Source organism: Lynx rufus, unplaced genomic scaffold (genome assembly GCF_022079265.1).
Source record: "Lynx rufus isolate CCGP_SWC_20201006 ecotype Redwood Valley unplaced genomic scaffold, mLynRuf1.p SCAF_5, whole genome shotgun sequence".
NCBI lineage: Eukaryota > Metazoa > Chordata > Mammalia > Carnivora > Felidae > Lynx > Lynx rufus.
The window spans coordinates 149,873,587-149,899,889 of NW_025814867.1; the positions used below are offsets into that span (position 1 = coordinate 149,873,587).

Below are 26,303 nucleotides of genomic sequence, written 5' to 3' on the forward strand. Positions count from 1 at the left end.
TTACTAATTCTGTGAAGTCTTCTGTGATTTCTTCCATAATATATATGAGAACAAAAAGTGGAATTAATGACCATAATGAATGAACATCATAGATGAATAAACAATTCTAAGTAGATGTCCACATGTGCAGATCACCCCCTGCCAACCAGCCCCAAAAATTAACAGAACCTAAGTTAGGTCAAGAGAAGGGACAATTTAACACAGGGGTTCATAAACATTAGTGAATGAGCCAGATGGTGAATATTTTGCCTTTGCACTTGAATGGCCTCCGTTGGACCTACTCAAATCTGCTGTTTAGCTTGAAAGTCACCATAGATGATATATAGACCCATAAGGGGGTGGGATTTCCCTAGCCAGCGTTCTTTATCAGCCTCTACTATGACATTGGCACACCACCATGCATAGACATCCGCAGTGGTCTCATTAAATATCAAAGTCATTGGAGAAAAAGGAGCTGCAAGGTGTGAAATGGGAGTGGGCACTAGAGGTGCATCCATAAGACAACCTGAGACAAGGGAGAAAAGGGAATTAGGATTGGTATCAGTGCATATGAAAGAATTACTGTCAAATCTCCTCAAGGCTAATGTGCTATTCACGTAGGGATAAATGGTCACCAAGTGTGTAACATTAACACGGTTCAGCAAAGCCTCCACAGAAGATGAACATATAAGGAAAGTGAAATACTCATCACGGTTGGGGCTAGTTTGGTGGATACATGGGTGTCCGCAGTCCTATTCTTCCCACTTTTCTCTCTGAGAGCTTTCAAGACAAACATCTGGAAATAAAAAGGTCTTGGCTCTGCTGCCTTACGCGACGACCTTGAGCAAAACCCTGCCTGTTGCTGTCAATCTCCTCAAGCGTACAATTCAGGGGAACTCATAGGATTGCCAGGAAGAGTAAAGGCACTAATACAGGTGAGCAGGCTGCAAACAAGGGCGGTGCAAAGTGCCCTCCGTAGGCGTCCCCGGACTGGGGCCTGACACCTCCAGGGCCCAGAGGGGAGCTTCTTACTGCCCCACACCCAGCCTGGCTCCCGGGGGGCCTCCCACCACCTCCCACCCCTCACAGAAGCATCCATGTTGTACAGACTTCCTCCCCTCATGATTATTTTTCAGTCTTCACCAGGGGTTTCAGGCTGACAGAAATGAGAACTGATGGGCCCTGCAAGCAAGGATTGGGTCCATACTTTATGTCTCTCCCTTCAAGGGCGCTTGAGTGACTCAGTCAGTTGAGTGTCTAACTTTGGCTCAGGTCATTATCTCAAGGTTCATGAGCCCCACATGGGACTCTGCCATCAGCACAGAGCCCACTTCAGATCTTTCTCTCTCTCTCTCTCTCTCTCTCTCTCTCTCTCTCTCTCTCTGACACCCTCCCCTGCTCTTTCTCTTTTTCTCTCTTTCAGAATAAATAAACTTTACACAACCTAAAGTCTTTCCCTTCAAAGGGGCTATTAATTTTCTCTCTGTTATCTGGCTTTTCTAAACTGACTCATGAGGAGCATCAATGTCTAGGACAAAACAATAGCATGTCAACTGCTGGTTTGGAATGTATCCCAGTATCACAGAGATCTCTTTTCCTTGATACCTTAAAAATAACACCAAATTATATATAACACTTATTAACTAAAACCTTGGTCTACACCAAATATAAGCACTTTTAACAAACATAAGTATTTATAACCATTAAAGCAGACATCCCAAGCAATTCCTCAGCCACAGTGAGCTTCACAAACATTCCCTCCCACTCGGGGCCCACTGGGAATCACACTGAGGGAGGAGTCCTGCCCACACCTAAGTCCCAGCACAGGACCTCATTCTCTGTATCTCTCTCTTGAGTTTCTACTGAGAAAGCAGGGGATCTGTGTCCTCAGAAGCACTTCCCTGTACAACCAGTTTCACTGCATCTTAGAAGAAGGCAAACTTTCCCATTCTACAGAGGAAGAAGGGCACATTCCCAACACAATGGCTATATTCCTTTCTTCCTCATGGGGTTTTCCCAAAATATGTTTAGTTCTACCACCATGAATCTCTAGCTCCTATTAGCCTATGACTACCCATTTTCTTTCCGAGGAGCACATCAGTCCGTCCTGAACCATTGCTGAGCTCAGAGGAAGGATCCTAAGAGTGGGGAGTTCTGGTTGGGTTTAAGATACAGACCTGGGAGAGACAGACCTGGTATAGCATCATTAGGGAACCATCTGGAACCTTTGGCCCCTTCTTTGATGGGTGATGGAGGCAGGGCCTCTAGCTCTAGGGGTAACATCCCCAGATACCAGAACACACCTGTGCCAGTGCACGGGGCCCACAGCACACCTCAAGTGTCTTACCATGTCTGCTTTCTGCACTCTAATGCCTCGCTCAGCCTAGTAGACCTACAGCCATGTGGTGCTGGTGACTGGGCCCAACTAGGCTTCACCATCATGGGTGTTCTGTGCCAGCAGGTCTCGGGGAACATGATGCTCCCAACCATGCTTCCCCCTGCCTGACATCCATGACCTGCAGAGCAGCCATGCACTGCTCGACTTCCTACGCAAGGAGTGTGGGGGTCTGGAAGTGCTGGTCAACAACATGGGCATCGTCTTCCAACCCTCCTCTCTCTGTGTGATCTAGTCAGGTTAGTGGAACCTCACTACCTCCAATTCATAAGGCCGGCCTAAAACCTATCACCTGCCTAGAATATTCCAGGATCTCCAGAGCACATATTTGTTTTCCTGCCTCTCCACCTGCACCTATGCCCTCCCTTCCTGCCTCAAATCCCTCTAACCCCATCTAAAACCAACATTTCCTGAGGACACTGCTTTTTCCATTTCCTCCATTCACTATAGCTTCTCTCTGGTTTGTGCTCCTCTGGAAGACTGCAACTTATTAACTAGATTCAGGACCTCCATCAATTTGGTGTTTCTGTGGTAAACCAGGGATAGGACTTCCTACTCTCCCATCTTGCTGATGTGACTCTACAGATGCTTTTTGGCCTGAATCTCCCTGATTCTCTCTTCCCTGAATCTCCAGCCTGCAGGCCTCCCTGCTGATTTTGGACTCGTCAGCCTCCATAATTGTGAGTCATTCCTTACAATTCTTTATTTTTTTTTTAATTTTTTTTTCAACGTTTATTTATTTTTGGGACAGAGAGAGACAGAGCATGAACGGGGGAGGGGCAGAGAGAGAGGGAGACACAGAATCGGAAACAGGCTCCAGGCTCTGAGCCATCAGCCCAGAGCCTGACGCGGGGCTCGAACTCACAGACCGCGAGATCGTGACCTGGCTGAAGTCGGACGCTTAACCTCTGCGCCACCCAGGCGCCCCACAATTCTTTAAAATAAATCTCTCTCGCTCACTCTTTCCCTCTCTTCCTCTAAGCATGTGTATGCACACACACCCTATCAGTTCAGTTTTCTCTGGAGATTCTAGACTGATTAACACATGTGGCAAAAGAACAAATGTTACTCTATATTGTCACAAATGCATTAGGTTGGGATTTCAAGCAGTGGAACCTATTCCGTGTTATCTTGGAGGGTCCTCGATGCCATCACATGTACCCTTGTTTACAGAGGTGAGGAAGTTTTGAGGATGAAGAGGAGGCCTGTGAACATGGAAGCAGTGAGTGGACTGATGTAGCCATAAGCAAAGAAACACCTTTAGCCACCAGAAGGTGGAAGAGGTAAGGAAGGGTCTTCCCTAGAAACCGGAGAGTGCACAGCCCTGGAAGCACCTTGATTTCAGACCTCTGGCCTCTGGAGCTTCAAGAGACTAGATCGCTGTTGTTTTAACTGGGTACAGTTCGTAATCATTTGTTATGGTAGCCCCGGAAGAGTAAGATCCCCATGTTCCTTGTTTACTTAGCAGTTTGGCCACATTGGTGACTCAGTGTAAGTTTTGGCAGATTACCTTAAAGATCCCCCAGGTAAAAACCTCTGGCATTTCTTCCTGGCAGCTCTCCCTAGGATTACCAGTTGTTCCAAAGTATTGCTCTTGAAGAACAAAGAGTTCGGAAAGTTCTTTGCCTTCAGTCAAAGGCAAGGAACACACACACTCAGCAATTATGTCTCCACTGCTCACTCGCTGTCTGTCTCTCTCTCTCTCAAAACTAAATAAACATAAAAAAAAAGATGAGGTCATGCTAGATCAGGAAGGGTCCTAAGTCCAATGACTGGTGTCTTTATAAAAAAGGAGGAGGACACAGAAGAGAAGGCAGGGGTTGGGATGATGTAAACACAAACCAAGGAATCCCAAGGAGAGCCAGCGACCACCTGAAGCTGGAAGAGGCAAGGAAGGATACTTTGCTAGAGTTTTAAGAGGGAGAACGATCCCGTCAATACCTTGATATTGGACTTCTGCTCTCCAGAACCGTGAGAAAATACCTTTCTGTTGTTTTGAGCCCCAGCTTGTGGTACTTTGTAAGATGGTCACAGAAATGGATCCAGACGCCATGTAGTTTGGCCACTAAACCACCAGAGGGCACTGTCTACCAGCAAGTACTGCATACACAGACACGAGGACCCAAAAGAATTACTGAAGTTTACAGACACAGCCATGTCGTGTTCAGATCAAACACTTGTACTTTTGATGACGGTAAACACCTTTAATGTATCACTTAGAAACATTACAACCGTTATCATCTTGCTGGATAATTTTGTGACCTTTGCAACAACTTGGCTGGAAGCTTTTAAAGAACATCCTTGCCCTGCTGTCATTCTGTACCCCAGGGAGGGTATCTGTAGGATCAATTCCACCCCCCCCCAAAAAAAAAAAAAAACAATTTCCCTTCCAGGAATAGATGCATGTCCTTTATTTCCATAGACAGGTCCTACTGGCTCTGAGGTGGCTACAAGGCCGGGTCGCAGTGAGTGTAAGTTCTGCCCCAGTCCTAGGTGGCCTTGGGCATCTTGGTGCTGAACTGGGGAAATCTGTGGTCTATCAAGAGACCAATGGAGCAACAAGACTTGAAATAAAAGAATCTATTCATGGCCACGATATTTTCATTATACAGACAAGAACCAGAGATGTGAATACAGCTGTGATGGAGTTACTGAGCATGGCTTAGGCACTGAAGACAGCCCGTGCCAGGAACATTACTAGAGTCATCCCTTATTTCCCCTACAGCAAGCAGAGCAAGGTGAGGAAGAGGGGTTCATTCCATTGTGTGTAAATTCTTGGCGAACATTCTGGCAAAAGCAGGTTTAACTCACATGATCACCAAAGATCTTCATCAAAAGTAAATACAAGAAGTTTGCAGCTTTCCCATGTACAACCTTAGAGCCTCACCCTTTGTGTTGCAGTATAACCAGGAAGAAATTCCGAATTCTAGGAATGCAGTCATCATAGCAAAGTCTCCTGATGCTCACCAGTCATATGCTGAGAGACTCCATTCGGGGTTAGCTGTAATCCACGCAGAAGCCCAGGGTACAGAGCAGGACATGGATGAAGGTCGTCATTCTCCCCCAGTAGTCAAAAATGCTACTGCCCACCCAGGTCTGGAGTTGCCGCTGATGATGGCCAAAGACAAGCCGCCGGTAACTGTAGTCAGAGATGATGGTGGGCACACTGCATGGTGGATGACATTATGGATGATGCAGGAAGATGTGTTGCTTCTGCGGAGACACTGGAAGAGAGAGGGTTTACAAGATCTATGTCATGGCCACTGAAGGCATCCTGTCTGCAGAGGACCCTGCCTGAGTGAGGAGTCCGCCACTGATGAGGTGGTGGTGACGAATACTGTCCCTCACGGCATGCAGAAGCCGCAGTGTCCCAAGATAGAGACTGCGGATATCAGTCTGATTCTTTCTGAAGCAATTCGGAGAATCCACAATGGGGAGTCCATGGCCTACCTTTTCCGGAAACATCACTGCGGAGGACTAGGTGCCACAGTTGCCTGGACTGTGGAGCTCCCGAGGAAAACGTGTGGAAAGCGGTGCCATCAACTTACATACAAAGTGTTTCCTTTCAGGGGAGGACTACAAACAGCCTGGAGTCAGATGGTCTGTCTTGCCAGGTTTGGTAGGTAGGAGGCATTAAGATGGTCAAGGGGAAGACAGAGTTCATGGATAAATGGCCTGAAATGTCTGCCAGTGTCATTCTGTCCCTTAAACAAAAGTTACAGACACTTTCCTGAAAAGAATCTCCAAATCTCATTAATATGGAAAAGGGGCAAAAGGCAGATAAGGTCTTAACTCCGTACTTGGCAGTCGTTTCCACCGCAGAGACATGCGTGTGTCGATGTGGATCTTGATTAGGGAAGCTGAGTGCCCTGGCACTGTTGCCAGTCTAGTTGTCCTCTCCCCGGTTAACCTCACACGAGTCTTTTGTGGAAAACCCTAATAGTCTGTGAGAAGCTGCTATGTCCACAGCCAGTGAACAACGAAGCATGTGTGGCACGACCCCTAGCAAGGAGGTCCGATTAGACAGTAGCATCCTTTCTCTCTCAATACCTGTGTTGCTCTTCCATGGAAAAGAAAAGAATCTGTGGTCTTCCTAGTCTGTTCACTACACTGCAGAGCTGTCCACTCTCCCGCCTTCATGGTGACTGACTTCTGTCCAGACTGTGCAGAAAACAATGCCTACAAAATAAAAGGTGTTCCAGGTCCACGGATGGTCCCAAACCCTAGACGTGAGGCTCCATCTGTACGTTCCATCCCCTTCCTGAGCATCAAAGTCAAATCAGTGTTGGAATATTGGACTTAAAAACCTAAAGTTTTAAAATATAGGACTAACTATATACTTTTTCTTGTGTGACAGGGGACACTTTTGTCAACTCAATTACTTAGGGCTGCACTTGACCTTTCTATCCAGCATTTAAAATTACCTAGTCATCGGGTGTCTGGGTGGCTCAGTCGGTTAAGCATCAGACTCTTGATTTCAGCTCAGATCGCGTCCTCATGGTTCGTGAGATCGAGCCCCGTGTCAGGCTCTTCAATGACAGCGTGAAGCCTGCTTGGGATTCTCTCTCTCTGTTCCTCCCCTGCATGTGTGCACGTGCATGCTCTTTCACGCTCTCAAAATTGGTAAAACATTTTTTAAAAATTAAAAAATTACAAAACACATGTTCATGCTCTCTCACTCTCTCACAGTTGATAAACATTTTTTTTTAATTAAAAAATAAAATTAAAAAAAACAGTCGGGAACTAATTCCTCTGCAAAGAGGTAATAGTATGTTACATATTCACCAGAAATGTACAGAAATGGCAGTTTTTCTAACCTTGGCAATACTGCTCTAGAACAAACAGTGAGGTGGGTCCTAAGGACAGGGCTAAGGGCCCTTAGACCATCATCTCCCAGTTCAGCTGCCTCACCAGTGTTATGGGTAATACAGATCCCCAGTCTTCCAGAAACTCTTCTCCAGCCTAGCATGGGCACAGTTGATTCCCTCTTCAGCCATGGAGTCCAGCCTCTCAGACACAGCCCTGATACTGGTTCATACCAACTGCAGGGAGAACGTCTTCCTCCAAGTCCACAGTGTTCCCAATAAGTATAAGCAGCACCCCTTTTCCCTGAGTCCCTCTGAATACAGAGGCCTGAAACCAATTCCAGGGTGCCACAGGGATAGCCACCGTGGTGGCCTCAAGAACAGCCCTCACACCCAAGCATGTTTGACGAAGGAGCCAAGAATACTCAATGGAGAAAAGACATTATCTTCAAAAAATGGGGCTGGGGGGCATCTGGGTGGCTCAAAGGGATGAGTGTCCGACCCTTGATTTTGGCTCAGCATGTGATCTGGAAGTTTGTGGGACTGAGACCCATGTGGGACTTCAGGCTGACAGTGTGGAGAGTGCTTGGGGTTCGTTGTCTCCCTCTGTCTCTGCCCCTGTCTCTCAAAATAACAAACATTTTTTTTTAATTGTGGTGGGAAAATTGCACAGTCCCATGGAAAAAAAATGAAACTAGACTTCTACCTTACACCACTCACAAAAATTAACTCATAATGGATTGAAGATATTTACATGTAACACCAGAAACCATAGGGCGCCCGGGTGGTTCAGTCGGTTAAGCATCCAACCCTTGGTTTTGGCTCAGAAATCGATATCATTAGTGAGTTCGAGCCTCATGTTGGGCTCTGTGCTAACAGCACAGAGCCTGCTTGGAATACTCTCTCTCCCTCTCTCTCTCCCTATCTACTCCTCCCCGGCTCACACACACAGTCTCTCTCTCAAAATAAATAAATAAACTTAATAAAAAACCCTACTCTTGGCAGTGATTTTTTTGACATGATATCTAAAGCACAAACAACCAAACAAAAAACAAACAAGTGGGACTACATCAAATTAAAAATCTTTTCTACAGCAAAGGAAACCATCAACAAGATGAAAAGACAACCTGCAGACTGAGAAGTAATATTTCCAAAACATATATATATATATATATATATATATAGAGAGAGAGAGAGAGAGAGAGAGAGAGAGTTAGAGGTAAATATCAAAAATATATTAAAAAATTATACAACACAATAGCAAAAATACCCACAAAAAACCAAATAATCCATTTGAAAAATGGGCAAAGGATTTGAATAGACATTTTTCCAAAGAAAATATACCAATGGCCAACAGGTATATTAAAAGGTACTCAACATCACTCATCACCTGGGAAATGCAAATCAAAGTCGTGAGATACTACCTCAACCTGTTAGAATGATGATCATCAAAAAGACAAGAGATTAAAACAATGCTGGGCAGGATGTCGAGAAATGGGAATTCTTATGCACTGTTGCTACGAATGTAAGTTGATGCAGCCAATATAGAGAACAGCATGAGGTTCCTTTAAAAACTAAACATAGAGATGATGGCAGAAGAGCATGGAAGTTTTGTGTGTGTCTCACGCCCATGAAATACAGCCAGACCAACAATAAACCATCCTGCACACCTAGAAAACTGATTGGAGGATTAACACAACAATCTGCACAACCTGAACCACAGAAGTCAGCAGGTATGCGGCGCGGAGAGGTGAACTTGGGGAATGAGAAGTCCCGGTGGGCAGGGAGCTGCTTTTGCGGGCAAAGAGAGGACAGAGACGGGGAGGGGGAGGGGGGATATGGGAAAAGCACCCCTCCCCAAAAGCAGCTGCACACAAAGTGGAAAAGTGGAAACAGCCACAGGGACTAAACTAACAAAGGAGAAAGCAGAGGGTTTAAATTCCATTAAGACCGTAAACAAGGGGAGCACAGAGTCTGCAACTCCGCCGCTCCATACCTGGAGATGCTCTGGTGGGAACAGCGAATCCCTAGGAACAGAGTGGGGTCTGGCAGGTTCACAGGCCACGCGGGGAGAAGCGGTTCCACTGCTGGAAGGACATTTGGTAGAGGCTGCGAGGTAACCTGGGCCTAGCAGACCCCAGAGAATGGCCACATTTGCTGGTGCTGGAACACGGTCGTTAAGGGTGAAGCCTGGTGCCAGATGTGTGTTGTGATTTCCCATAATCCCTGAAACGCTGCTGCTACACTATCTTGCAAACTTTTCCTGAGGCAGGCTGGCACCTGGCCACAGTCTCAGGGCACCGGCAGCAACAGGGTCCAGCAAGCGAGCGTTCCTGAGTGCAGCTGGCATTCAGCCATTGTTCAGTGAGACCCTCCCACAGAGGGGCAGAACGGGTCAAAGCCACAGTCCTTCAGAAGTAAGGGGAAAACAGCCACATCTGAGACAAAATTCGGGGCACAGGTACTGCCTGGGGCTTGGTCGTGGACACCGAAAAAGTGGGGAGTGGACAAAAGTTGAAGACAGAGGACAGGTGCGTGATTGCTGATCCGGGAGAACAGAGTTCCGATACTAGAGACTGGGCAGCTGGGTGACGCCATTTTCACTGCTCCCGCGCCTGCGCAAATGCACCTACGGGCATCACAACAATCCACCTCAGTAGGCTAGCAGCGCCATTTAGTGGAGAACGGAGCCATTACACTAAGCCCTGCCCAACTGGGCCCACCTCACTCTTCAGGAACACAAGTCTCACGACCTGCTCAGTTTCTGGACTATAAAGTACTTCATAGTCTGAATTCTAGGGGAAAACAAAGCAATTTCAGTCGTATTTCAATCTGTTAGCAGGTCCACCTATTCAATTTTCTTTGTTTTCTCTCTTTTTCACTTCTTTTTCTTGAATACAGAAAGAGAAAAAATCCATTTTTATTTTCAATTTTTATTAAAAATATTTAATTTTTTACTATATTTTTTACTTGTGTGTAAATTATTTCAAACTCTCTTTTACTTCCATCACTTTATTTTATTCTCCTTCAGTGTACTCACTTTTTCAAATTTTCAAATGATTTCCTTTTTTTGTTCTTTCCCCCCCACCTTTTTTCTCTAATCTATCAAAATACTTTCAACACCCAGACCAAACACACCTAGTCATTTACTCGATTTTGTGTGTGTGTTTTCAATTTTTTGATCTTACTATTTTTTAATTTTAATTTTTTTACCTCATTAATTCCTTTTCTCCCTTCAAAATGATGAAATGAAGGAATTCACCCCAAAAGAAAGAGCACGAAGAAATGACAGCCAGGGATTTAACCAACACAGATACAAGCAAGATGTCTGAACCAGAATTTAGAATCACGATAATAAGAATATTAGCTGGAGTTGAGAATAGACTAGAATCCCTTTCTGCGGAGATAAAAGAAGTAAAAACTAGTCAGGATGAAATTTAAAAAATGCTATAACTGAGCTGCAATCACGAATGGATGCCACGCTGGCAAGGATGGATGAGGCAGAACAGAGAATCAGCAATATAGAGAACAAACTTATGGAGAATAATGAAGCAGAAATAAAGAGGGAGATTAAGGCAAAAGAGCATGATTTAAGAATTAGAGAAATCAGTGACTCATTAAAAAGGAACAACATCAGAATCATAGGGGCCCCAGAAGAGGAAGAGAAAGAAATAGGGGTAGAAGGGTTATGTGAGCAAATCATAGCGGAAAACTTTCCTAACCTAGGGAAAGACACAGACATCAAAATCCAGGAAGCACAGAGGACCCCCATTAGTTTCAACAAACACCAACCATCAACAAGGTATATCATAGTCAAATTCACAAAATACTCAGGCAAGGAGAGAATCATGAAAGCAGCAAGGGAAAAAAAAGTCCCTAACCCACAAGGGAAGACAGATCAGGTTTGCAGCAGACCTATCCACAGAAACTTGACAGGCCAGAAAGGAGTGGCAGGATATATTCAATGTGCTGAATCAGAAAAATATGCAGCCAAGAAGTCTTTATCCAGCAAGGCTGTCATTCAAAATAGAAGGAGAGATAAAAAGTTTCCCAGACAAACAAAAATTAAAGAGGTTTGTGACCACTAAACCAGCCCTGCCAGAAATTATAAGGGGGACTCTCTGAGGGGAGAAAAGATGAATATATATATATATATATATATATATATATATATATATATATATACATACCAAAAGCAACAAACATTAGAAAGGACCAGAGAACACCACCAGAAACTCCAACTCTACAAGCATTGTAATGGTAGTACTCACTCTAAACGTCAGTGGACTCAATGTTCCATTCAAAAGACACAGGCTAACAGAATGGATAAGAAAACAAGATCCATCTATATGCTGTTTACAAGAGACCCACTTGAGACCTAAAGACACCTTCAGATTGAAAATAAGGGGATGGAGAACCATCTATCATGCTATCATGGTCAACAAAAGAAAGCCGGAGTAGCCATACTTACATCAGACAATCTAGACTTTAAAATAAAGACTGTATCAAGAGAGGCAGAAAGGCATTATATCATAATCACGGGGTCTATCCACCAAGAAGACTTAACAATTGTAAACATTTATGCGCCAAATGTGAAAGCACCCAAGTATATAAACCAATTAATCACAAACATAAAGAAACTCATTGATAGTCATACCATCATAGTAGGAGACTTCCACACCCCACTCACAGCAATGGACAGATCATCTAATCAAAAAATCAACAGGGAAACAATGGCTTTGAATGACACACTGGACCAGATGGACTTAACAGATATATTCAGAACATTTCATCCTAAAGCAGCAGAATATACATTCTTCTCTGGTGCACATGGACTGTTCTCCAGAATAGACCACATACTGGGACACAAATCAGCCCCCAGCAAGTGCAGAATGATCGAGATCATACCATGCATATTTTCAGACCACAACACTATGAAACTCAAAATCAACCACAAGAAAACATTTGGAAAGGTAACAAATTCTTGGACTGAAGAACATCCCATGAGAGAATGAATGGGCTAAGGAAGAAGTTAAAGGGGAAATTAAAAGTATATGGAAGCCAATGAAAATGATAACACCACAACCCAAAACGTCTGGGACGCAGCAAAGGCGGTCATAAGAGGTAAGTATATAGCAATCCAGGCCTTCCTAAAGAAGAAAGATCTTCCTAAAGAAGAAAGAAACAAAGATCTACACAACATAACCTTATGCCTTAAAGAGCTGGAAAAAGAACAGCAAATAAAACCCCAAGCCAGCAGAAGACAGGAAATAATAAAGATTAGAGCAGAAATTAATGCTGTTGAAACCAAAAAACAGTAGAACAGATCAATGAAGCCAGAAGCTGGTTCTTCGAAAGAATCAACAAAATTGATAAACCACTAGTCAGTCTGATCAAAAAGAAAAAGGGAAGGACCCAAATAAATAAAATCAAGAATGAAAGAGGAGAGATCACAACCAACACAGCAGAAATAAAAACAATAATAAGAGAATATTATAAGCAATTATATGCCAATAAAATGGGCAATCTGGAAGAAATGGACAAATTCCTGGAAACATATCCACTACCAAAACTGAAACAAGAAGAAATAGAAAATTTGAACAGACCCATAACCAGTAAAGAAATCGAATTAGTAATCAAAAATCTCCCAAAAAACAAGAGTCCAGGGCCAGATGGCCTTCCAGGGGAATTCTACCAAACATTTAAGGAAGAGTTAACGCCCACTCTCTTGAAGCTGTTCCAAAAAATAGAAATGGAAGGACAACTTCCAAACTCCTTCTATGAAGCCAGCATTACCTTGATTCCAAAACCAGACAGAGACCCCACTAAAAAGGAGATCTATAGACCAATTTCCCTGATGAACATGGATGCGAAAATCCTCAACAAGATATTAGCCAACCGGATCCAACAATATATTAAAAAAGTTATTCACCACGACCAAGTGGGATTTATACCCGGGATGCAGGGCTCAATGGTTCAATGATCGCAAAACAAGTAACATGATTCATCACATCAATAAAAGAAAGGACAAGAACCATATGATCCTCTCAATAGATGCAGAGAAAGCATTTGACAAAATACAGCATCCTTTCTTGATAAAAAAAAAACGCAAGAAAGTAGGGATAGAAGGAGCATACCTCAAGATCATAAAAGCCATATATGAACAACCCAAGGCTCATATCATCCTCAACGGGGAAAAACTGAGAGCTTTCCCCCTAAGGTCAGGAACAAGACAGGGATGTCGACTCTCGCCACTGTTATTCAACATAGTATTGGAAGTCTTGGCCTCTACAATCAGACAACACAAAGAAATAAAAGGCATCCAAATCGACCAGGAGGAGGTCAAACTTTCACTCTTCGCAGATGACACGATACTCTATATGGAAAACCCTAAAGATTCCACCAAAAAACTGCTAGAACTGTTCATGAATTCAGCAAAGCTGCAGGATATAAAATTAACGCACAGAAATCGGATGCATTCCTATACGCCAACAACGAAGCAACAGAAAGAGAAATCAAGGAATCGATCCCATTTACAATTGCCCCCAAAACCATAAAATACCTAGGAATAAATCTAACCTAATAGGTGAAAAATCTATACACTGAAAACTACAGAAAGCTTACGAAAGAAATTGAAGAAAGACACAAAAAAATGGAAAAAGATTCCATGCTCCTGGATAGGAAGAACAAATATTGTTAAAGTGTCGATACTACCCAAAGCAATCTACATATTCAATGCAATCTCTATCAAAATAACACCAGCATTCTTCACAGACCTAGAACAAACAATCCTAAAATTTGTATGGAACCAGAAAAGACCCCGAATAGCCAAAGCAATCTTGAAAAAGAAAAACAAAGCAGGAGCATCACAATCCCGGACTTCAAGCTATACTACAAAGCTGTAATCATCAAGACAGTATGGTTCTGGCACAAGAACAGACACTCAGATCAATGGAACACAATAGAGAACCCAGAAATGGACCCACAAACGTACGGCCAACTAATCTTTGACAAAGCAGGAAAGAATATCCAATGGAATAAAGACAGTCTCTTCAGCAAGTGGTGCTGGGAAAACTGGACAGCGACATGCAGAACAATGAACCTGGACCACTTTCTTACACCACACACAAAAATAAACTCAAAATGGATGAAAGACCTCAGTGTAAGACAGGAAGCCATCAAAATCCTCAAGGAGAAAGCAGGCAAAAACCTCTTTGATCTTGGCCACAGCAACTTCTTACTCAACACGTCTCCAGAGGCAAGGGAAGCAAAAGCAAACATGAACTACTGGGACCTCATCAAAATAAAAAGCTTCTTCACAGCAAAGGAAACAATCAGCAAAACTAAAAGGCAACCGACAGAATGGGAGAAGATATCTGCAAACGACGTATCAGATAAAGGGTTAGTATCCAAAGTCTATAAAGAACTTATCAAACTCAACACCCAAAAAACAAATAATCCAGTGAAGAAATGGGCAAAAGACATGAATAGACACTTCTCCAAAGAAGACATCCAGATGGCCAAGCAACACATGAAAAAATGCTCAACGTCACTCATCATCAGGGAAACACAAATCAAAACCACAATGAGATACCACCTCACACCTGTCAGAATGGCTAACGTTAACAACGCAGGCAACAACAGATGTTGGCGAGGATGCAGAGAAAGAGGATCTCTATTGCATTGTTGGTGGGAATGCAAGCTGCTGCAACCACTGTGGAAAATAGTATGGAAGTTCCTCAAAAAACTAAAAATAGAACTACCCTACAACCCAGCAACTGCACTACTAGGTATTTATCCGAGGGATGCAGGTGTGCTGTTTCGACGGGACACATGCACCCCAATGTTTATAGCAGCACTATCAACAATAGCCAAAGTATGGAAAGAGCCCAAATGTCCACGATGGATGAAAGGATAAAGAAGATGTGGTATATATACATATATACACCACACACACACACACACACACACACACACACACACACACAGTATTACTCGGCATACAAAAAGAATGAAATCTTGCCATTTGCAACTACGTGGATGGAACTGGAGGGTATTATGCTATGTGAAATTAGTCAGAGAAAGACAAGTATCATATGACTTCACTCATATGAGGACTTTAAGAGACAAAACAGATGAACATAAGGGAAGGGAAACAAAAATAATATAAAAACAGGGAGGGGGACAAAACATAAGACTCATAAATATGGAGAACAAACTTGTGGGAGGAGGGATGGGCTAAATGGGTAAGGGGCACTAAGGAATCTCCTCCTGAAATCTTTGCACTACATGCTAACTAATTTGGATGTAAATTAAAAAAAAAATTAAAATGAAATTCTCATTTAAAAAAAAAAAACTAAAAATAGAGGGGGCGCCTGGGTGGTTCAGTCCGAAGAGCATGCACCTCTTGATCTTGGAGTCATGAGTTCAAGCCCCACTTGGGGTGCAGAGATCACTTAAATAAATAACACTTAGCATCTCTCCTGTCCGTGGGTCCTGGACCTGTGCTTTAATAAAAGTACCTTTTTACACCAAAGACGTCTTAAGAATTATTCCTTGGCTGTCAGCTCCGAATGCCATGAACCCCACCATCATCTCAAACTGCCTCAACTGCAAATATCTTCTCCCATTCCGTTGGTTGCCTTTCAGTTTTGCTGATTGTTTCCTTTGCCGTGCAGAAGCTTTTTATTTTCATGAGTCCCAATAGTTCATTTTTTGTCGCGACCGGCGTGACAAACACCGAGGTCAGGGTCCTGAGGGTAGGGGAATGCAAGAAAAAAGGAGAGAAGAGAAAGTTTGGGAACAGGAGGGTCCCCTGGGCTGATGGCCCAAGTGACGGCTTCATTGTTGCTGTACACAATCTTTTATATCCAGACTCTTATGGGTCAGGCCATTCTAAGAATAAACAGGTTTCACATAATCGCTGCCAACCAAAACATTTAGTTCTGTGTTTCTTGTGCATTTTCTAGACGGGTCACAACAAGACCTTGTTGATAAGATTGCTAGCAAAACACAATTTCCATGTTTGTTTCTATCTGACTCGGGGTAGAAAAAGGAAGGTAGCATTACTGCCAACACCTGCAGACCACAGGCTTCAGGAGTTAACTTTCTCAGCCTTGACAAGGCTTTCGTATGCCCTTGAAAGTGAGGGAATGGGAGGGGGAACCACCGGGTTGGCTAAGTCAACAGGGAACGTTGCTCGACCCGGTCTCAGCCTGGCGCCGGGGCCCGGCCTCCCACATGAATGGGAGGGGGAACCACCGGGTTGGCTTGAGTCAACAGGGAACGTTGCTCGACCCGGTCTCAGCCTGGCACCGGGGCCCGGCCCCCCACAATTTTTGCTTTTGTTTCCATTGCCTCCGGAGACGTGCTGAGAAGTTGCTACAGCTGAGGTCAAAGAGGTTTTGGCCTGCTTTGTCCTTTAGGATTTTGATGGCTTCATGTCTGACATTAGGTATCCTGTTGTTGCCTGGGGCAAGAGGTCAGACTTGCGCACCTTTCCACCTGTGAGACCCTTCCGTTTTGCATTTGGCTTGCCTGTCATTGTTCCCCAACCCTGTGTGGGTTCCAAGTCCTGTGACACCTAGCTGCTAGAATGCCCCCTCCAGCTACAAATGATAAATGACTCAGATCCAACATGGCGGAGCAGTAGGGGGACAAAAAGTTCCCTCGTCCCTCAATCACAACAGGGTTGAGGCCAAAGGACTTTGAATTCCAAGAGTCCGGGCTGCAGAGTGACTGAGACATCTCCAGGGGCCCACAGGGACAACCTGGCATGTCAAAGGTGTGTGATTGTGAACTGGGAGAGATAAAACAGGGAGCATAGGCTCAGATGGGAGGGATCCCCTTCTGTGGCGAGACAAAGGGAAGAGAAGAGGGGCTGTGGAAGTGTAGGACTGTATATGGACTAGAGAAAAACGATGGACCAGGACAGAGAAAGATTCAATCTCTAACCGTGGGGCTTTCAGGGCACCCAGCAGTTTTGCATTTTCTGATTTAACTCTTGGACAATTTTTATTAGATATGTTTTCTTTTTTCCTTTTATCCTTATTTCTTCCCTCCTCTAGTCTGGTTATTCTGTGTGTTGGTTTGCTTAAACAGACATATGTAATCTGTTCTCTTCACACCTGTTCTTTATCTCCTTTATTTTCCTCCCTCTCTGGAGTAAGCCCTATAGTTTCTCTGCCTGATCAATTTTCTTTTCTTTCCTTTTTCCTCGCCCCTGTCATTAATCTCTTTGTATGGGATAAGACCTCTTCCATACACCCCACCCCACCCCATTGTTTTTTTTGTTATTGCTGGTATTTTGTATGTTTTTTGTGGGTTTTTTTGTTTTTCTTTGTTTGCTTGTGTTTTGTTTTGTTTGTTTCCTTTTCCGGGGCTACTTCAAGGCACACCTGGTGGAGGGTCCAAAACATCACTATTGAGTAGGAAGATAAAGCAACCAGGGTCACGACAACAGAGAGCAAGTAACACATTCCAAAAAACACCTGCTGAAAGGCCAGGCCCTGGATAATGTATGACCCCTCTTTAACATAGTACTGCTCATGGGTGTGGGACACATAACAAGCTTTTAAAACACATAAGGAACAGAAAATGAGCCAAAATGGTGAAATGGAAGAACTCTCCTCAAAAGAAATTCCAGGAAGGAATGACAGCTAAAGAATTATCAAAACAGATATAAACAATACAACTGATAAAGAATTTAGAATAATAGTCGTAAGATTAATTACTGGGGTTGAAAAAAGCATAGAAGACAGCAGAGAATCTATTGCTATAGACATCAAGGAACTAACAAATAGTCATGATGAATTAAACAATGTTGTAAATGAGGTGCAAAATAAACGAGGTAGTGACAGCGAGGATTGATGGGGCAGAGGGGAGAATAAGCGAAATAGAAGATAAAATTATGGAAAAGATGAAGCTGAGAAAAAGAGAGATAAAAAAATTTCTAGACCACGAGGGGAGACTTTGAGAACTAAGCGATTTGATGAAACATATTATCTGTATCATAGGAGTTCCAGAAGAAGAAGAGAGAGAGAAAGGGGCGGAAGGTGTACTGGAACAAATCATGCTGAGAACGTCCGCAATCTGGGGAAGGAAACAGACACTGAAGTCTAAGAGGCACAGAGAGCTCCCTTCAGACGTAACAGGAATTGATCTTCTGCACAACATATCATAGTGAAACTGGCAAAATACAAAGATGAAGACAGAATTATGAAAGCAGCTAGGAACAAAAGGGCCTTAACCTACAAGGGTAGACACAGAAGGGTACTAGCAGACCTATCTGCTAAAACTTGGCAGTCCAGAGGGAGAGTGGCAGAGGAAATATTCAACGTGATGAATAGGAAAAATATGCAGCCAAGGATCCTTTATCCAGCAAGGCTGTCATTCAGAATAAAAGGAGACATAAACGTTTTCCCAGACAAACAAAACTGAAGGACTTCATCAATACTAAACCAGTCCTACAAGAGATCCAAAGGAGGACTCTGTGAGTGGAATGTTGCAAAGACCACAAAGGACCAGAGACATCACTACAAGCACGAAACCTACAGACAGCACAATGACACAAATCCATATCTTTCAATAATAACACTGAATGTAAATGGACCAAATCCTCCAATCAAAAGACATAGGGTATCAGAATGGATAAAAACAAAAAACAAAAAAAAAAACAAAAAACAAGACCCATCTACAAGAGACCCATTTTAAACCTGAGGACACCTTCGGATTGAGAGTGAGGGGATGGAGAACTATCTATCATGCTACTGGAAGTCAAAAGAAAGCTGGAGTAGCCATACCTGTATCAGACAAACTAGATTTTAAAGTAAAGGCTGTAACAAGAGATGAAGAAGGGCATTGTATAATAATTACGAGGTCTATCCATCAAGAAGAGCTAACAATTATAAATGTTTCTGCACCCAATTTGGTGACACCCAAATATATAAAACAATTAACCACAAACACAAGCAATCTTACTGATAAGACTGTGGTAATTTCAGGGGACTTTAATACTCCACTTACAACAATGGACAGATCAACTAGGCAGAAAATCAATAAAGAAACAATGGTCCTGAATGATACACTGAACCAGATAGACTTCACAGATATATTCAGAACTCTTCACCCAAAAGCAGCAGAATGCACATTCTTCTCGAGTGCACATGGAACATTCCCCAAGATACATCACATACTGGGTCACAAAACAGCCCTCAATAAATATAAAAGAACTGAGATCATACCATGCACATTTTCAGATCACAACGCTATGAAACTTGAAATCAACCACAGGAAAAAGTTTGGAAAACCTCCAAATGCATGGAGGTAAATGAACATCCTACTAAAGAATGAATGGGTCAACCAGGCAATTAAAGAAGAAATTAAAAAATACACGGAAACAAATGAAAATGAAAACACGACAGTCCAAACCCTTTGGGATACAACAAAGGCAGTCATAAGAGGAAAGTACATTGCAATCCAGGCCTATCTCAAGAAACAAGAGAAATTCCCAATACAAAATCTGATAGCATATCTAAAGGAACTAGAAGCAGAACAGCAAAGAAACCCCAAGGCCAGGAGAAGAAGAGAAAGAATGAAGATCAGAGCAGAAGTAAACAATATAGAATCCAAAAAACAAAACAAAACAAAACAAAACAAAACAAAACAAAAAACCAAAACAGATCAATGAAACTAAGAGCTGGTTCTTGGGGGAAAAAAAAAAAAAACGCCCCAGCAATACAAACAATTATCAGAGAACACCATGAAAAATTATATGCCAACAAACTGGACAACCTGGAAGAAATGGACAAATTCCTAAACATCCACACGCTACCGAAACTCAAACGGGAAGAAATAGAAAATTGGAACAGACCCGTAACCACTGAAGAAATCTAATCAGGTATCAAAACTCTCCCAACAAATAAGAATCCTGGGCCAGATGGCTTCCCTGGGGATTTCTACCAGACATTTAAAGCTGAGACAATACCTATCCTTCCCAAGCTGTTCCAAGAAAACAGAAAGGGAAGGAAAACTTCTGGACTCATTCTGTGAAGCCAGCATTACCTTGATTCCCAAACCAGACAGAGACCCCACAAAAAAGAACTACAGGCCAATATCTCTGATAAACATGGATGCAAAAAATTCTCAACAAGATACTAGCATATCGAATTCAACAGCATATAACAAGAATTATTCACTTGGGATGCCTGGGTGGCTCAGTCGGTTAAGCCTCTGACTTGGCTCAGGTCATGATCTCGCACAAAGGTCATGATTGGCACAAAAACAGACACATAGACCAATGGAAGAAAACAGAGAACCCAGAATTGGACCCACAAATGTACAGCCAACTAATCTTTGACAAAGCAGGAAAGAGTACCCAATGGAAAAAAGACAGTCTCTTTAGGCAATGGTGCTGGGAGAACTGGACAGCAACATTGCAGGAGAATGAACCTGGACCACTTTCTTACACCATACACAAAAAGAAACTCAAAATGGATGAAAGACCTAAATGTGAGACAGGAAGCCATCAAAACCCTAGAGGAGAAAGCAGGCAACAACCTCTCTGACCCCAGGCACAGTAATTTCTTACTCAACTCATCACCAAAGGCAAGGAATTAAAAGCAAAAATGAACTATTGGGACCTCATCAAGATAAAACGCTTCTACACTGCAAAGGACACAATCAACAAAACTAAAAGGCAACCAACAGAACGGGAAAAGATATTTGCAAATGACATATCGGATAAAGGACTAGTATCCAAAATCTGTAAGAACGTAACCAAACTACACAGCCGAAAAACAAATAATCAAATGAAGAAATGGGCAGAACACATGTATAGACACTTTTCCAAAGAAGACATCCAGATGGCCAACAGACACATGAAAAGATGCTCAACGTCACTCATCATTAGGGAAATACAAATCGAAGCCCACACTGAGATACCACCTCACAACAGTCAGAGCAGCTAAAATGAACAAATCAGGAAACTATAGATGCTGGCAAGCATGTGGAGAAACAGGAACCCTCTTGCCCTGTTGGTGGGAATGCAAACTGGTGCAGCTGTTCTGGAAAACAGTGTGGAAGTTCCTCAAAAAATTAAAAATGGAACTACCCTATGACCCAGCAAAAGCACTCCTACGAATTTATCCAAAGGATACAGGAATGCTGATTCACAGGGCACATGTACCCCAATGTTTGTATTTGGCTTTTAACAACAGCCAAATTATGGAAAGAGCCTAAATATCCATCAACTGATGAATGGATAAAGAAAATGTGGTCTCTCTCTCTCTCTCTCTCTCTCTCTGTATATATATATATATATATATATATATATATATATATATATATATATATATGTATATATATATATATATATATATATACACAATAGAATACTACCTGGCAATGAGAAAGAATGAAATCATGCCATTTGAAGCAATGTGGATGGAACTGGAAGGTATTATGCTAAGTGAAATACGTCAGACAGAGAAGGAAACATATCATATGTTTTCACTCATATGTGGATTTTGAGAAACGTAACAGAAGACCGGGGGGAAGGGAAGGGGAAGAAAATAGCTACAAACAGAGAGGGAGGGAGGCAAACCATAAGAGACTCAAATACAGAGAACAAACTGAGGGTGCATTGAGGGGGGTGGGGGAGAGGGGAAAATGGGTGATGGGCATTGAGGAGGGCACTTGTTGGGATGAGCACTTGGTGTTGTGTGTAAGCGATGAACCACGGGAATCTACCTCCAAAACCAAGAGCACACTGTACCCACTATATGTTAGCCAATATGACAATAAATTATATCCAAAAAAATTTTTTAAATAAAAATAAATTTAAAAAAATAAAGTTGGAAAAGGAGACGCATATAATAGTTGGAGAGTTCAGAGCTGCGGACCCAAGGAACATTCCATAATGCTGCTTGATAACAATGTGGCAGTACAAAATCAAAATGATTATAAGGAAAATAAAAAAAATAATCAAACAATAAATAAATAAATAAATACATACATACATACATACATACATAAAGAAATAAATAAGTAACACTTATCAAAAACTAAAAATAGAACTACCACATGATCCAGCAATTCCACTTCTGGGCATATGGAAAATGGAATCAAAGAGATAGCTGCATTCCCATGCTTATTACAGCATTATTTATCATAGCCAAGACATGGACACAACCTAAGTGTCCACAGACAAATGGATGCAGAAAGTGTAGTATATACACGATGGAACATCATTCAACCACAAAAAAGGAGGATATCCTGCTGTTTGCGACAACACAGATGAACTTACAAGGTCTACGTGATCCCACCGCAGGAAAGCCTCCCTGATTCCCCATGTAAAATATCTACCAAGCCATTATCCTTTGCCACAGCACCCTGCTTCTCCTCTTCAAGGTGCTAATCACAATCGACTTAATCTATGTGTTTGTTGGTTGCCATATGGCCCATCTTTCCACTTGAATATCTGTTCAACAGGGGCAGCAACCTGGTCATCTCCTTTGCCATCATATCACCAGCACCAACCACAGGGTCAAGGCTCAATGAACATGGAATGGATGGATGGATGGATGGATGGATGGATGGATGGATGAATTTGCACCAAATCTATTTATGAGATGTCCTCCCCCTATCAGAAGGTGCTTAGTGCTGATGTGCCTTGTCCTTGGTGTCAAGCAGGAACACATTTCCCCATGCTCAACATTGTGCTCCCACACGAGATCCTTATTTGCACTTAACCCACTGTGATATCCACACCTTGGTAACAGTGCTCCAGCACCCGTCTTCCCAAGCCCAAGCCTCTTCTCCATCCTTGAAATGTATACCAATGCTTTTCAAGCAGTCTATTTGTGTGGTTCAGAGCAGTGGCCCACGTGCCTTTGAGAAAAGCTACGTGTGTCTGTGAATAACCATCAACAAAGGATTCCTTTTTTTTTCATCACTGGCACCAAAAGATCAAAACTGTGCCTCCTCTTGATACAGAACTTCTGAAGAGTTTCCATCTTCTGATCTGGCTTGTTCGTCCTCTTGCCATCTTCATATTAAAATTGCACTTTCTGTTCAGGTGCCCAATCTAATATAAAAGCTTTTTCTTTGCCTTTCTTTCCAGTTGTATGATAAGCACTGTTCTTTGTACTTACAAGGATTTAAATACACAAGCGTATATTATTTGCTAAACCATTACCCTAGTGGTTTTCAACACAAAACATTTATACTGTGAGTTACATCATGATTCCTTGTGCAGTAAGGCACTGCCCGTTATACTGCTCCCTTTTTTTTTAAACGTTTATTTATATTTGAGACAGAGAGAGAGACAGAGCATGAATGGGGGAGGGTCAGAGAGAGGGGGACACAGAATCCGAAACAGGCTAGCTGTCGGCACAGAGCCCGACACGGGCCTCGAACTCACAGACCGTGAAATCATGACCTGAGCCGAAGTCGGCCGCTTAACCAACTGAGCCACCCAGGCGCCCCTATACTGCTCCCTTTAAAACACTTCTACCTTGAGGCGCCTGGGGGGTACAGTTGGTTAAGAGTCGAACTCTTGATCTCAGCTCAGGTCATTATCTTACAGTTTGCGAGTTGGAGCCCCGCATTGGACTCTGTGCTGATGGTGGGGAGCCTGCCTGGAATTTTTTCTCCTTCTCTCTGCCCCTACGCAGCTTGTGTTTCTCTCTCTTTCTCTCCCAAAATAAACAATCAAAAAAATTAATAAAAATAAATAAATAAATAAATAAATGTTTTCTTTTAAGGTCCAACTAAATGCTGATTAATCATCGAAATCCACATAACTGATTTCACAACTGTTTGCTTTGGTGACTTACATATCTCAATACTAATCAACATTTACTAAGCACCAACCAAACATAATTTGAAAAGACAGTAGCCATGAAGCTTCCATCAGCTAGGAAACATTAGAGGAGAAAAAAATCTGGGCTCCTGGGTAGCTCAGTCACTTAAGAATCTGTCTGTTGATTTCCGCTCAGGTCACGATCTCACAATTTGTGACACCAAGCCCCACATCAGCTCTTTGCTACCATTTTAATATATTTTTTTGTGACCCAGCATATGATCTATCTTGGAGAATGTTCCGTGTGCACTCGAGAAGAAAGTATATTCTGTTGCTTTGGGATGCAGAGTTCTAAATATATCTGTCAAGTCCATCTGATCCAATGTCTCATTCAGGGCCCTTGTTTCTTTATTGACCGTGTGTCTAGATGATCTATCCATTTCTGTAAGTGGGGTGTTAAAGTCCCCAGCAATTACCACATTCTTATCAATAAGGTTGCTTCTGTTTATGAGTAATTGTTTTATATATTTGGGGGCTCCGGTATTCGGCGCATAGACATTTATAATTGTTAGCTCTTCCTGATGGATAGACCCTGTAACTATTATATAATGTCCTTCTTCATCTCTTGTTACAGCCTTTACTTTAAAGTCTAGTTTGTCTGATATAAGTATGGCTACTCCAGCTTTCTTTTGGCTTCCAGTAGCATGATAAATAGTTCTCCATCCCCTCACTCTGAATCTAAAGGTGTCCTCAGTTCTAAAATGAGTCTCTTGTAGACAGCAAATAGATGGGTCTTGTTTTTTTATCCATTCTGATACCCTATGTCTTTTGGTTGGCGCATTTAATCCATTTACATTCAGTGTTATTATAGAAAGATACGGGTTTAGAGTCATTGTGATGTCTGTATGTTTTATGCTTGTAGTGATGTCTCTGGTACTTTGTCTCACAGGGTCCCCCTTAGGGTCTCTTGTAGGGCTGGTTTAGTGGTGACAAATTCCTTCAGTTTTTGTTTGTTTGGGAAGACCTTCATCTCTCCTTCTATTCTAAATGACAGACTTGCTGGATAAAGGATTCTCGGCTGCATATTTTTTTCTGTCTAGCACACTGAAAATCTCGTGCCAATTCTTTCTGGCCTGCCAAGTTTCAAAAGAGAGATCAGTCACGAGTCTTATAGGTCTCCCTTTATATGTGAGGGCACGTTTACCCCTTGCTGCTTTCAGAATTTTCTCTTTATCCTTGTATTTTGCCAGTTTCACTATGATATGTCGTGCAGAAGATCGATTCAAGTTACGTCTGAAGGGAGTTCTCTGTGCCTCTTGGATTTCAATGCCTTTTTCCTTCCCCAGTTCAGGGAAGTTCTCAGCTATAATCTCTTCAAGTACCCCTTCAGCACCTTTCCCTCTCTCTTCCTCCTCTGGGATACCAATTATGCGTATATTATTTCTTTTTAGTGTATCACTTAGTTCTCTAATTTTCCCCTCATACTCCTGGATTTTTTTATCTCTCTTTTTCTCAGCTTCCTCTTTTTCCATAACTTTATCTTCTAGTTCACCTATTCTCTCCTCTGCCTCTTCCATCCGAGCCGTGGTGGTTTGCATTTTGTTTTGCATTTCCTTTAAAGCGTTTTTCAGCTCCTCGTGACTGTTCCTTAGTCCCTTGATCTCTGTAGCAAGAGATTCGCTGCTGTGCTGTATACTGTTTTCCAGCCCAGCGATTAATTTTATGACTATTATTCTAAATTCACTTTCTGTTATATTATTTAAATCCTTTTTGATCAGCTCATTAGCTGTTGTTATTTCCTGGAGATTCTTCTGAGGGGAATTCTTCCGCTTGGTCATTTTGGATAGTCCCTGGTGTGGTGAGGACCTGCAGGGCACTTCCCCTGTGCTGTGGTGTATAACTGGAGTTGGTGGGCGGGGCCGCAGTCAGTCCTGATGTCTGCCCCCAGCCCACCGCTGGGGCCACAGTCAGACTGGTGTGTGCCTTCTCTTCCCCTCTCCTAGGGGCGGGATTCACTGTGGGGTGGCGTGGCCCGTCTGGGCTACTTGCACACTGCCAGGCTTGTGATGCTGGGGATCTGGCGTATTAGCTGGGGTGGGGAGGCAAGGTGCACGGCGGCAGGGGGGGGCAGGCTTAGCTCGCTTCTCCTTAGGTGATCCACTTCAGGAGGGGCCCTGTGGCAGCCGGAGGGAGTCAGATCCGCTGCCGGAGGTTTGGCTCCGCAGAAGCACAGAGTTGGGTGTTTGCGCGGAGCGAGCAATTTCCCTGGCCGAACCGGTTCCCTTTGGGATTTTGGCTGGGGGATGGGCGGGGGAGATGGCGC

General features: G+C 42.9%; 2 pseudogenes; both read left to right on the forward strand.

Annotated features, from left to right (window-relative positions):
• Positions 1–2,480: 2,480 nt before the first annotated feature.
• The window catches only part of LOC124527315 (carbonyl reductase [NADPH] 1-like), a 35,908-nt pseudogene continuing 12,085 nt past the window's right edge, over positions 2,481–26,303 (forward strand).
• LOC124526462 (phosphoribosyl pyrophosphate synthase-associated protein 1-like) lies at positions 5,002–5,855 on the forward strand (annotated as a pseudogene).